The sequence below is a fragment of the Canis lupus genome, chromosome 3 (genome assembly GCF_048164855.1).
Source record: "Canis lupus baileyi chromosome 3, mCanLup2.hap1, whole genome shotgun sequence".
Classification (NCBI taxonomy): domain Eukaryota; kingdom Metazoa; phylum Chordata; class Mammalia; order Carnivora; family Canidae; genus Canis; species Canis lupus.
In genome coordinates this window covers 21,824,324-21,837,220 of record NC_132840.1, presented here as the reverse complement: position 1 = coordinate 21,837,220, position 12,897 = coordinate 21,824,324, and the positions used below count along the sequence as shown (strand labels likewise).

The window sequence follows — 12,897 nt, the reverse complement described above, 5'->3', positions numbered from 1 at the left end:
ACCCAGCCCTTGGCCGAATAAACACAAGTGCACACAAAAGACATCCCGGCAAGGCTGTGAGGGGCAGCAAACGGCGGAAGGGGCAGGCGGGGACACAGCTCCCAGGGCCTTCTGCTTCAGACGCCACTAGGGCCGTCCACATGTGCAGGGGTTCCGGGGAGTTGGAGCCCACTCACAGTGGGTCTTTTAGCAGAGGCACCCCCTCTCTCCTACCCAAACCCACGCAAAGGCCTCCGCCGGCCCCTTCGTGCCCTGACCGCTCTGTTCTCTGACCGGCTGGGGTCAGAAAGCCTGTGCTCATCTGTACAGGAGAGCAGGGGCCTGTGCCCAGTAAGGGCCACCCACTGGCCTTAGGGTCGGGCAGGGGACAGCACCCTTTGCTGAAGCATCACGGCGCCCCAGCAGTGGCCCTTGGACACCTCACCCCTGTGCAGAGGCAGCATATGGTGCACGTGACACTCTCTGCCCCAGGAGCCTTCCCAGCATCTCTCAGGGGTTCCAAGCAAGGCTGAGCTCCGGTTGCCCACATGGGGCTCAGTGACGCCCGCTCTAGCAGCTCCTTCTGCTCCCATTGTGTCCTCGCCTGTGTCTCCCGGGATCACCTCTCAAATAAAACCCTACAGCCCAAGTCCTCACTCCAGGCAGCCAAACCAGCCAGGGGCCAGTATGTACCAAGGGCCTGGCTGTGTGTGGGCCAGCCAGGGTGACAAACCCACAGATCCCAGGGATGGTACATGCCCTGCAGACAGTGGGGTGGGGGGAGAAGCCAGAGCTGAAAAGTGCCCTACGTGGGGGACCGGGGTCTCAGCCCCGGGGCAGAGGCCAGGAAAATCATCATCACTGCTTGGACCTCCCAGCCTCTCCCTGTCTCTGATGAGTCTGGGTTTTCTCTCCCTAGTTAGACCCCACTATTGTGGTGGCAGCTGTAATTGTTTCCTCTGTGTTCGATACATTAACAGGAACTCAGATCCACCGGCTGGCTGCTCACTGAGGCTTCAGGTAGGAATTTTCCATTTGTGTTTCAAATTTTAATGAACGTGCCTGTCCCTTGGGCCCACAGCATGGGGCTGTAATCTTCACGGAGCGGGTCGCAGGCGTGCCACCCATGGCTGGGGCCCCAAAGGGATTTCTAAGAGGGCTTGATTTCTCCAGGGAATAGCTCCAACGAAAAATGGTCCTCGCTGCAGCCTTCCTCGGCTCCCACCGCCCCTCCCAGCTGGCTCAGGCTGCAAATCGTAAGATGATTATTTCTTTCCGACATCCCTAAAGTATCCTATATCCCAAGATGGAGACTAAAGTTCAGCTCTGATAAGATTGCATCACCGGGGAGGAGATACATTCTCACCCCTGCTCCCTCTGCCTCCGGCTAACATAATTCCTTTCTGATCTTACCCAGGGCATCCAGTCAGGCTGGGAGGCAAACGGGATAATCCATTTTAGAGAGATTGATCAATATCGTTCGGAGCCTTTTAATGGTTCCACAGGCTTCAAGGAGCCCAGGCAGACGGCTGAGCTGGAAACTGGGGGGCCAGGGGTGACAGGAGGGCAGGCACAACTTGCAGAGATTTCCTGACAAGCCTCTCATTTCCTATCAAACTCGAAGAGCTGGTTGCAATCGGGGCAGACAGGCCAGATACGTGTGGGAAGGTTGTGCACTGCACAAGAGGCTGGGCCAAGGGGACCAGCAGGCTGAAGCCTACAGGATCCTGCATTCATGATACTAGTGTCTGGAGCCAACAGAAGTAGGACACATGCCCCTCCCAGCACAGGCAGGGGCAGTTCCCACCAACAGGTGCCCAAGCAGGAATGCAGACCCAGTATAAACAGAGCTTCAGACTTTCTAAAGAGAAGCTAAAAATCCGGGGTTAAAAAAATCTCCTGGTTTTAAAGTATTGGCAATACATTTTAAAAAATAAATAAAGCACTGTGTGAGAACCAAGTAAAACATAGCTGCAGGCCAGATATTGAGCCATCCAAGGTCCTCCGCCAGCCCCAACCAGGAGGCTCTGCTGCTTCCCCCAGACTTCCTACCCACCTGCCACTGAGCTGCCCACGCACACTGGTCACACTGCTTCTCCGCTGACAATCTCCCAACAGCCCCATCCCCTTTGCTCTCACACCCCCAACACGATCCACCTGCCAGCCAGCCTCTTTAAAAGGAGCCTGGAGTAGGACTCTGTCTCAACCAGACCTCCCGAGCCGGCCTGGACTTCTGCAGTAGCTCCTTTCTGGCTTCATGCCGCCCGCTGCGCCCCCTGCAGTCTGATCTGGATACAGCAGCCTGGGGAGGCCTGTTACACCAAAGGTGGGAGTGGTGGGGTGGGGGGGATGCTGGTGCTGCCACACAGAACCATCCATGGCTCCCATCTCATTTTGAGTGAAAGCCAAGGCATAAGAACTCTCTCTGGGATCTTCTGCTATCCTCTGCCAGCCCCTTCTCCCTGTCAAAGGCCTCCTGACTTTCACTCCTGCCTCAGGGCCTTTGCACCAGCCCTTCCTTTGTTGGAACCTGTGTTATCTCCTCAACCAGACTTCCATATCACCACGAAGGGTCTCTGTTAACAATCACACTGGGATAAGAGGCACAAATTGGGACTGTCTGCAGCAACCCAAACACCTGTGCCACCTTTTGCTTCTCTCGGGCTCTGCTAGAGAGTGTCCGAAAGGCCTCCTGACCACCCCATAAAAAGCGGACAACTTCTGCCCTGCTGCTCCAATCCTCCTAACCCTGGTGCACTGTCTCCACATCACTTTGCATCATCAAACCTAATGCTCATTTATCTGTTTTTTGGTTTCTTACCTACAGCCTTGATTTGACTATAAGCTCTGTGACGGCCGGGGACTTTGTCTCTTTGGCTCCCCAGTGGCTGTGTGCCCAGGCTAGCACAGCACTGAATGGATGATGTCTCCACACTACCTTCAGAGGCCCTGTGAGCTGCTTAGCATGACGTTCAAGGGCCCTTCCATCCCTACCCGTCTCTCCAGCTATATCCCAAATTCCCCCTCCACCACGCACTGCCTACTGTGTGCTCAGCACATGCCCATCTCCCACCTACCAGGCGAACTCCTACTCATCCTTTAAAACCCAGTGAGGGGGATCCCTGTGTGACTCAGCAGTTTAGGACCTGCCTTCAGCCCGGGGTGTGATCCTGGAGTCCTGGGATCGAGTCCCACGTCGGGCTCCCTGCATGGAGCCTGCTTCTCTCTCTGCCTGTGTCTCTGCCTCTCTCTCTCTCTTTGGGTCTCTCATGATAAATAAAATCTTTAAAATCAATCAATCAATCCCAGTGAGGGGGACACCTGGGTGGCTCAGCCGTTGAGCGTCTGCCTTTGGCCCAGGGCATGATCCTGGAGTCCTGGGATGGAGTCCAGCACTGGGCTCCCTGCAGGGAGCCTGCTTCTCCCTCTGCCTATGTCTCTGCCTCTCTCTCTGTGTGTCTCTCGTGAATATATAAATAAATAAATAAAATCTTAAGAAGAATAAAATAAAACCAAGTGAGGAAATCTCCTACTTTAAGAAATACCCTCTGACTCTGTCCCCACCACAGGTGCTCATGTGGGCACATGCAGCCTTCTGCGGCCAGCTCAGAGGCCAGGGTGGGCTGTGCCGTCCTCCAGATTTCGTGTGCCTGCACTTGGACAGCACTGCTGTCCCTCGAAGCTCTCCACCATCGGGCCTACCCGGGGCCGCAGGTGGCCCAGGAGAACTATATTGTTGCCACAATCCCTCCAGGGGAGCAGCTTGATTTGGGGGTAGGAGAACTGCCTCTTGAAGGGTCCCCGTGCTCCCCAGCTCAGGGCGACCCCCTTCTCTAATAAGCCAGTGCTGCTGAGAGAGGGTCGGGAGGCCCGATTGCTGGCCCCAGCTCTGGCACGCCGCCCTGGCCCTCCACACATCCACCTGCGCATCTGAGCCGGCTCCTCCCTCCATCCTCCGCAGAGGGTCCTTCTCTGGCAGGGCTCATTTCAGTTGCTCCTTTCGGCTTCCCTCCCCACCACAGGGGCAGCGCTTCCCCACACCCATCAGCTGGAGGGCTCACCTTAGCAGCCTCCTGCTGCTGCGTCGCACGGGGGAGCACACGCGCTGGAGCACATGCGTGGCACGTGCACGGGCCAGCGGGCCGGGCAGGGGGAGGCGGGCAGTTCCTCTAAGAGCTGTGAACCATCCGTCCTGCCTACACCGCACCTGCTGGAGGGGGCCCTGGTGGCTGGGAGGAGGCAGGTGAGGAGTGGGTCGGGGCCTCACCCGATTCTCGGGGACAGGGCCACTCAGAGGCGGGAGGGGGCCGGCCGCACCCCTCCCCAAATCCCTGCGCCACCGACAGTATTTTTATAACACTGTTTTGGCACGTCTGCTGTGAACGTAATTTAACATCCACATTGCTGCTACTTAATTAAATAGATGAACTCATTCTACATTTACAAGTCTTAATTCATCCTGAACAAAATTGGCCATGCTTGGTTCTTTATACTCTAGCAGCTCCCTGGAACAAATGGTGGCCTTTTCGAGTTAACGGCAGGGACAGGTTAAAAGCTAATTATCGGCTCTGGTCGCCCGTGTGAGAGAGAGCGGATATCTTTATCCATCATCAGAAGTGAGTGGAGGGGCCAGCCAGTTGCATCTTCCCCAGCCAGAGGGCCACCAGGGCTCGCAGCCCCTCGAGGCCACCTGGGCCTCCAGTCTCCCTGACAGTGGGCTCCCGGCCCCTCCCCATCCCAGCAGGCTTCCTGACTCCACCTGGGGTGGCTCCTTCTGTCCCATCCACCAGGCCTCTCCCCTGGGGAGCCTCCAGTCCTCCCACTGCTCATCTGGCCCCACCACCCTGGCCAATGGCACCACTGTACTGGGCTTCTGTGGGCCGGTCCTGGCCACTAATATGGGTGTTTGTCTGTCTGTACTGCTACATGTGGGCTGAGAATGGGGTCTGTGTCTGCACTTGCATGGCTCCCTGAGGGCTGTGAGCACAGACACAGTGGGGACTGCCTGGGGAGTCCCTGTCTTACAGAGTCAGGGTGAGCACTGACCAAGCTAAACCCCAGATTATAACTGGGGTATATAAACGTGCAGGTACCAGCATGGCTCCTAGCTTGGTGCAGATAAGTCTCGCCGGCAAACTGGAAGTCAGGGTGCTGGCTGCCCTGACCAGCAGGGAGAGCGCGAGATGGGGGTCCCATCTCAAAGTCACTCTGCCTGTTTGGGCTATTCATGCACACCCTGGAGCTAGGGTCTGGGAGAGAGGTAAAGTCACACCTTTTTGGGATCCTGGCGGCTTGTGCGTGTGTGTATGTTGGGAGGGAGACATCTGGCAAATCAGCACCCTTGTCACTGCCAGCAGAGTTGACCAAGAGAATCTGGGCTGCCAATGGGTGTCCTGGAGGGACCTCCTTCACCTTCTGCCACACGCAGGCCCTGGGCTGCAGAATGAAAGATCTACCCAGTGGTGGGATGGCTGAGGCACCTGGCAGGCATGCCGTCAGGTGCTGCTCTAAGTGTTTTGCAGGGACTCAGGCATGTAAGGTGCAGGTAGGGACTCTGTACCCTCATTTTCACAGGAAAAGACCAAGCACAGAGAGGGTAAGTAGCTGGCTTACAGTCACACAGCTAACAACCGTGGAGATGAGATGTGAACCCAGATATCTGGGGCACAGTTCACCCGCTAACCACAAATCACGCCGCCCCTTGCAGAACAAATGGAACCTCCAGAGGGTATGTCTGGGTCCGGGCTCTGCCTGGAACTCTAACTCTCAGGTAGGTGGGCAGCGCCCCACACACCACGAGGAGCTGCCCCCCAAAGGAAAGCTGGCTGATGTACCATGGGCATCGTGCACTGGGCAGGAAGGGGCCAAACCATGAAACAAGGAGTCTGGCCGCCTCCCCCATTCTCAGCCCCCCGGATCCTGCTGACCACCGGGCAGAAAGCAGGCTCTCCTACAGAGCCATCCTGCCTTCAGGCTGAGCTCACTGGTCCTGTCAGGCCTCTGCCAATGAAGGCTTGTGGGTGGGACAGGGGAGCTAAGCCCAGTGGAGGGACTGTCTGTGCCACCAAAGCGGTCATCACACCAGCCTGGGGTGGAGATCAGTGGGACTGATCATGGGCGGGACAGGGGTGCCTTGTGTGGCCAATGGCTGCCCAGGCCAAATAAGGCCACCACGCTGCCGGAAGGCGGCTGCCCGGCCCACGGGCCCAGGGCTCCTCATCAAGGCCTGGAGGCAGTAAAATGCAGTGGGCCAGTGGGCCTTGGTGATGCAACCCCCAGGGCCGGTTGCAGCACCAGAACTGGTCACCCTGGGGAGACAGCTGTTTGTCGGAAGAGGGGGAACTTGTGTTAGGGAGGGGCACTTATTAGCTTTAATCCTGCTGTGGATTCACTAAGGGCTGCACCTGTAGCCTCAGGGGGGTGAGAAGAGAGCCCAGAAATGCACAGATAAGGCCTCAGCTGCCTGGGATAAGTCCTGTGGGCTGGCTGCCTCAGTTTCCCCAGTGTGTAAATGTCCTGTCCTGCCCTGTCTCCTGCACACACAGGATGTCATGAGGCCATCGGAAGCTGGCTGGCCCCTCTGCCCTCTTTCCTTTGTAATTACAGGCCTGGCCCCAGCTTCCCAGCCACGGGATATGGACAGGTTGGAACAATACCCGGCTTCCTGGACCCTGTAAGCAGGCACAGGCATGCCCCACCCTGGTCTCTTGGCCTCAGCCATGGCTGCCAGTCCCATTGCTGTACACATCCACCTCTGGCCCTCCTGCTCAGGGCGTCAGGCTGTCTCAAACAGGTGGCCCAGGTGGCCTCAGTACCCCTGGGGCCTCCTCCTGCGAGCAAGGCCCCATCTATCAACTCCCACAATAACGCTGCCATGCTAGCATTGATGAGTGCCTCCCGTTTGCCAGAAGCATCTTCATATCCACGCCACCTTGTTCTGTACTTCACACATAGCTCCGATTTCTGGATGAGCAAGCAGAAGCCCAGAGAGGCTGAGTTCCTTTCCCAAAGCCAGGCAGCCAGCAAGAGACATGACCGGGATGGGATCCCAGGTGGATCTGGTCTCTAGGCCTGAGCTCTAAGCACACTCCCCTCCCTCATCACCTCCCGAGCTGACGTCCAAGGAGCAAAGACCCACTGGCCCACCCACCCACCAACCAGGGAGGGCAGGCCACCTGCAGGCTGTGTTGGCACCAGAGAGCGGGAAGGCTCAGAAATGTGGGCGCCCCACCCCACCCAGAACAGGGCCTGGGATGTGGCAGGAAATCAGGAGGGGAGAGATTTCTGGCAGAGGCCCCATTGTGGGCACTCAGGTAGGGGGTAATAGGCTCACCTCCAAAAAGTTCCAGCCTCCATCCTAGGGAGGAACTGAGAGAGAAACTGAGTCAGCAACCTGGGTCCCCGGGCTGGGCAGGGATGCCTCTTGCAGCGCCCACCCTGGGCTCTGTCCGGGTCTGTTTATACCCAGCACCTGGTCCTAGACACTGCTCCCCTGCATACTTGTCTCCGCAGCTGTAAACAGCTGGGTGGGGAGGGGGCAAGCCTCTTCCCTGAGGGTAGGGCGACGGGATCTCCATTCTTCTAGTGTCCAGGGAGCCCTTGTGGGGTGACAACTGCAACCTGTGATAAGTTCTTGGGCACAGACAGCTAAGAGTCAGGGGCCCTGTCCCTTGCGCTGTTTCCCTTCTCTGGAATTGCATCAGCTCCAGCCTCCAGAGCTGGGGGCCACAGGGGGGTGGGAGCCAGCTCCCAGGTCCCCCAACCCTGCCTCCTCCATTCCCTGGAGACTCCTACAACCCACTCCCCTGACCCAGAGCCTGTATCGTCAGTCAGTCAACAAATATTTACCCAGCACCTTCCTGAGTGTGCAGAGGTCAGGGACATTTCAACAAAAGCAGAAGACAGAACTGTGCCAGAAAGCTGGGGCAGCTGTGTGCACGTGTATACACACACACACACACACACACACACACACCTGGCCTGTGGGGGATACACCCTCCCTTCTCTGTGCCTAGCTGAGTGTCCCTGGGCAAGTCATTTCTCGTGGTGCCTCAGTTTCCCCATCTGCAGGACAAGAGTAATCGCTCACCCCGCCGGGACTTAAATGCGCTCGCACACTCAGGACAGTGCCTGCCCAGAGCAACGCCCCAGGGCCAGTGCGGCCACGCTGGACGCAGAATGACGCAATGACACAGGCGGAGGAAGCCAGAAGGGGAGGGAGGGGCACTGACCCCGGATGCGAGGCTGGCAGGGCCTGATCAGGCTTGGAGAGGAGGCAAGGAGGCACCTCGGGGGTGCTGGGACTCCGTGCTAATCTTTTGTACAGCCCTGACCCCATCCTGACTGCAGCCCTGGCCTGGGTGGGGGGCACCTCCAGCACATTCTCTCTTACAGCCGAGGTGGGGGTGGGTGGGTAATGGACCAGCCAGTTCCTGGCAAATCCCACAGGGAGGTGGTGGGGAAAAGATGCTCCTGCATAAAGCATCTACGCAGGTCAGGCAGGGCGTGGAGGGCTGACGGCTGCCTGATGAAGTCCTGACATCCGCATCCCTCCCTGTCGGGCATCAGGCGGCCCTGCTGCAAACAGGCAACAGGCTTGGGGAGGGGGAGGCCGCCCGGCCAGCCGGCAGTGCCCAGCCTGGCTCCCAAGGTCCCTCTTCCCGTGAGGGCTCCTGGGATTTCGAGGAGTCCCTGGAGAGGTTCCACAGGAAGGCGGCCAAGGGGCCCGTGCCTCCGCCACCATCGCTAGCTAGGAGATGCCACTGGCTTCTGTGAGTGGTGCCCAGTTTCTTGTTGGCACGCACAGACACGGGAACACTTGGCATTGCCAGGGCCCTCATTAGCAGAGGATCTTAAAACAGTATGTGGAAACCCTTCAAGACCCCCTGGGCTGAGCGCCAGCACGCTCCGGATTTTATGGGATAAGAACATCAAGACAGAAAGGCTGGCCTCCCTGGAGGCGGCTCTAGCCCATAACCAGGCCCCCCGCCGCTCCCACCACACAGCCTTCCCTGCTTTTGCAGGGGTGGGGCTGGAAAGCCCTTCCCACCCCCTTGGAAGTGGAAGAAAAGGAGGCTGCGAGAATGCACGTTCCTGAATGCAAGGGAAGAATGCCCAGGCAGGGAGGGGGCCTGGGGACAGGACTGCACAGAAGAAACCAAGGTCCAAAAGGAACCCACACATGCCCATGGCTAGTCTGCAGCAGGTGATGTTGGGACTCTTGATGCCCACAGGCCCAGCACCGGGCAGGAGGGGGAGGCTGGGCCAGGCACACAGGGCAGGGCCGTACCACACTCCCTGGGGCTCCGGCTCGTCATCCAAGAGGGCAAGTTCGAGGTGAGGTATGGATGAGGGGCATTCTGCAGTCTAAATCTCTCAGTCTGGAGAGAGAACCAGCTTCCAGACCTGGGCCCAGTGCCCCTTGCCCCCTAGCCCGGGACCCCGAGAGGTAAGCATCGCTGAACTGCAACCAAGGTCAGGGGGCTGGAGACCGCCCGCGCTGGTCAGTGCAGAGGGGTGGCCCCTGGGGTCAGAGTTCCTGCCGTAACTGCATTAATCCCGAGGTCTTCCTGAAGACCCCAGACTCACTCCTCAAGCCTCCCAGCCCCTGCAGTAAGCTGCTGCTGGTGGGGCTGGTCGCCTGAGTGGGGGTCCCGTGGCAAAGACAGCGCCCTGCGTGCTCCTCCTCCCCTGAGGGTCCCCACCACAGAGCCTTATTCTCTGGCATGAAATGAGAAGAACAGAAGAGAGGAGGGGCTCTTAGCCTCTGAAAGGTTGGAAGGGGGCCCAGAAGGTTCTTCAGAGGGAGAATTCTTCTGGAGCTCACCCTTCCCCCATGTCTTCTCTTGGGGGCTCCTGGTCTCTCTGTGCACCTGGAGAGGTCAGGGAACAAAGCACTGCGGGTCACTGGGGTCACTGGGGATCCCGCCCTGGGTCCAGGGAAAAGGCCCCTCCCCACACCTCGTCCACACCCAGTCCACACCACCAGCCTCAGTGAGGATGGGGTTCTCGGGGCTCCTCAGTCACAAATGAAGAGGAGCACATAGATGAAGGTCAAAGCTGAGAACACGGATGGAATGCGTGGAATCTGCCCCGCCCCGACACCATGACCCCCAAGACGGGGGTGGGGTGGGGGGGGTGGGGGGTGGGGAGGTGGGGGGGGTGGGGGGTGGGGGGGTGGGGGGGTGGGGGAGCTCAGGGGGCCTCCTGATAACCCATTCCCCCCACCCCCAGGGCAGCTGCTTCATCATCCCAACTGCCCAGAAGGGAGACTGAGGCCGGTAAAGGGAGACAATCTATAGTCAGACACAGGGAGGGAGAGGCCAGGATCTTCACCCAGGGGGCCGGTTCTGCCAAGGGGAACCCAGCCCAAACCCAGCCCAGACCCCAGAGCCACCAGCCACATGTGGACACTCCCATTTCCATCCGTTAGCAGCACCGGGTGACATCACCGGGTCAGGTCTCGGTCGCCTGGGCCACACTTCAAGTGATCGATAACCACACATAGCCGGGAGCTATCCTACTTACTGCATGGTGCCGATCTAGAACGTTCCATCGCTGCAGGAAGTCCTGCTCGATGGAGCTGGTCCAAGGGCTCTTCTGGGGGGGGGGTGTTCAGGGAGGGGGACAGAGCTGTATGGGGGGTTCTTGCCTGAGGTTCCAGACCCCTTATCCTGGTCTCTGGTTGGGAGTGGAAACCAGCATTTCCCAAGGGCCTGTGCAACCCGTCCTCATGCCGCATCCTGGGTCCTCTCATCAGCACCCCGGGCTGGGCCAGGCAGGCCCACAGACAGGTGGCACATGTGCCCTTCATCACGACTCAGAGAGCTCCCCAAAACTGATGGACAGACCAACAGACAGGACTTGGAGACAACACTGCTGTTTCCCTGGACGGGCATCTCACGCGTCCACAGGCAAGTCTCAGGGTAATTACCACAGGTCCCTTTTACACCATGAGGGCCCTAAACACCCACCAACCCTCTGTCTGCATGCAAAGTGTCCCTTGCACCCTGAGGAACTGAGGCCCAGGCTGTGCCACCAAGGGCTGGCTTCATGATGGATTTTGAACCTCATCCCTGCATGGCGTAGCATCCCTTCACAACGGGGGAAACAGAGTCTCAGAGAGAGCAACGGCCAGCCTGGGGGGGTTCTGGGATGGGAACCTGAATGTGCCCACCCTGGAGCTTTCCTGGGTAGCCCTCGTTGGCTCTCTGGGCCTCGGTTTCCCCGGGTGTTAAATGCTGACCGTCACAACCCCGCCTCCAGTTAAGGAGATGATGCCAGACAAAGCCCCCCAGCGCAGTCCAGGGCAGAGCTAGGTGGCCCCTCCCCGACCCCCGCTTGTGGCTGGACTGTCCCCTCCACGGGCGGGGAGCGTCTTCAAGGCCCAGAGACCTCCCCGGCACCCCAGGAGAAATGCCCCGCACCTGCCCAGGCAGCCGCCATGGGGCGCTGGGGCCTGGGTTGCACAGAGGCCCCCCCCCGGGGGGGGGTAGCACCGCAGCCCCTGCAGGGGTGAGATAACTGGTGGCAGCCGGGCCACCCGTGCCCCGACGGGGCCCCCCCTGCAGCAAGCGGAGGCAGCAGAGCCGGGGGACAGGCCCCTCCCGAGGAGCGCGTCCTCTGTAAGTGGAGATAAACCTTGGGAGGGAGGAAGGGGCGCTAAATCAGTTGTTGAGCCGATGTACCACATGCTGACAGGGCAAATGTGAGGCCTTTCACGGCCACGCGGCTTTCATCTGCCGTTATTCATGGAGGAGCTGGCGCTTTATCTCCCTCACATTATGTGAGGCCACGAGGCAGACACTTGCTCCAGCGTGCGCGGGGCTCCCTTGGAAAATATTAATATGTAAATGTCACTCTCCGCAGACCAGAAATGAAATGGGATGACCGCCTGGAAGGCGCTCTGCGGGCGAGATAAAAAAAAGAAAGCAAGAGAAAGCTGCTCGGTATTGCTGGCAAGGCGGCGTGGGCCAGGAGGGCCCGCCGAGCAGGGGCCGGGGGTCAGCACCTTCCGGGCCTCTCTCCAGGCAAGGGGCTTGGGCGTGAGGCCGGGGAGCAGGGAGGCAGCCTCCACCCGCTTCCAAGGGAAGTAACACGCATGCCGCCGGGGGACGGGGCCGTCTCTGCATCAGGATCTTCTGGGAGCATCTCTGCGCAAGGACTTGTTTGGCTACTGGCACTCCTATGGCCCCATTTCACAGATGAGGACGTCGTGGCACATGGGGGTTCCGTGGCTGGACCAAGGACATTGGGCCCCGATCTGTCCCCCTGCCCCGGGGGTCTCCACTTCCTCCAGCGTCCCGGGACGGGACATGTCACGGGCCTGCCGCCCCACCAGGCTGCTGCACCATGGTCTGTCTGCAGTCGGGGACCACAGACCTTGCTCTGCAGATGTGCTGGCCACAGGGAACATGACCCCACCCACCCCCCACCTCCCCCTGCTTTCAGCCTTGCCCGCAGCCAGGTGCTATGCACGTCACTCGTCCTGCCCTCTCGTCCACATCCAGGCCCTGCTGTCCCAACCCGTGTGCCCAAGGGTGAGAAGGCTGGGCCAGAAGTGGCGTCCTGGGGCCGGGTGGGGTGCTTGCTGGTGGCAAACCCAGCAGGTAGTACAGAGGCGGGACGTGCACCCTCTCCTCCATCTTCTGTGGTATGCTGGAGAGAGCGTGCTGGGGCTCCCACGGTCCCCGGTCCCACCCCACAGCTGGCCATGGGGGGCCCTGGACTAACACGGGGGCATCCCCAGCTCCCCCCACGTGCTCTGGTGGTCTCCCCCTCACAGAAAATACGGCCTCTGGGCCCCGAGAGAACGCAGGTGTGAGCTGGCAGCCGGTGGCCCCTCTTTCTAAGGCTGCTGCCTCCTCCCAGCCCCCATCCTCCTGTGGCTGCCAGAGCTCATCAGCAGACTCTGGGGTG

General features: G+C 59.4%; 1 protein-coding gene across 5 annotated transcripts in view; it reads right to left on the bottom strand.

The window, feature by feature from the left end:
* Window positions 1-12,897, bottom strand: part of GSE1 (Gse1 coiled-coil protein) — a 413,371-nt gene that overhangs the window by 126,679 nt on the left and 273,795 nt on the right. The window lies entirely within an intron of this gene.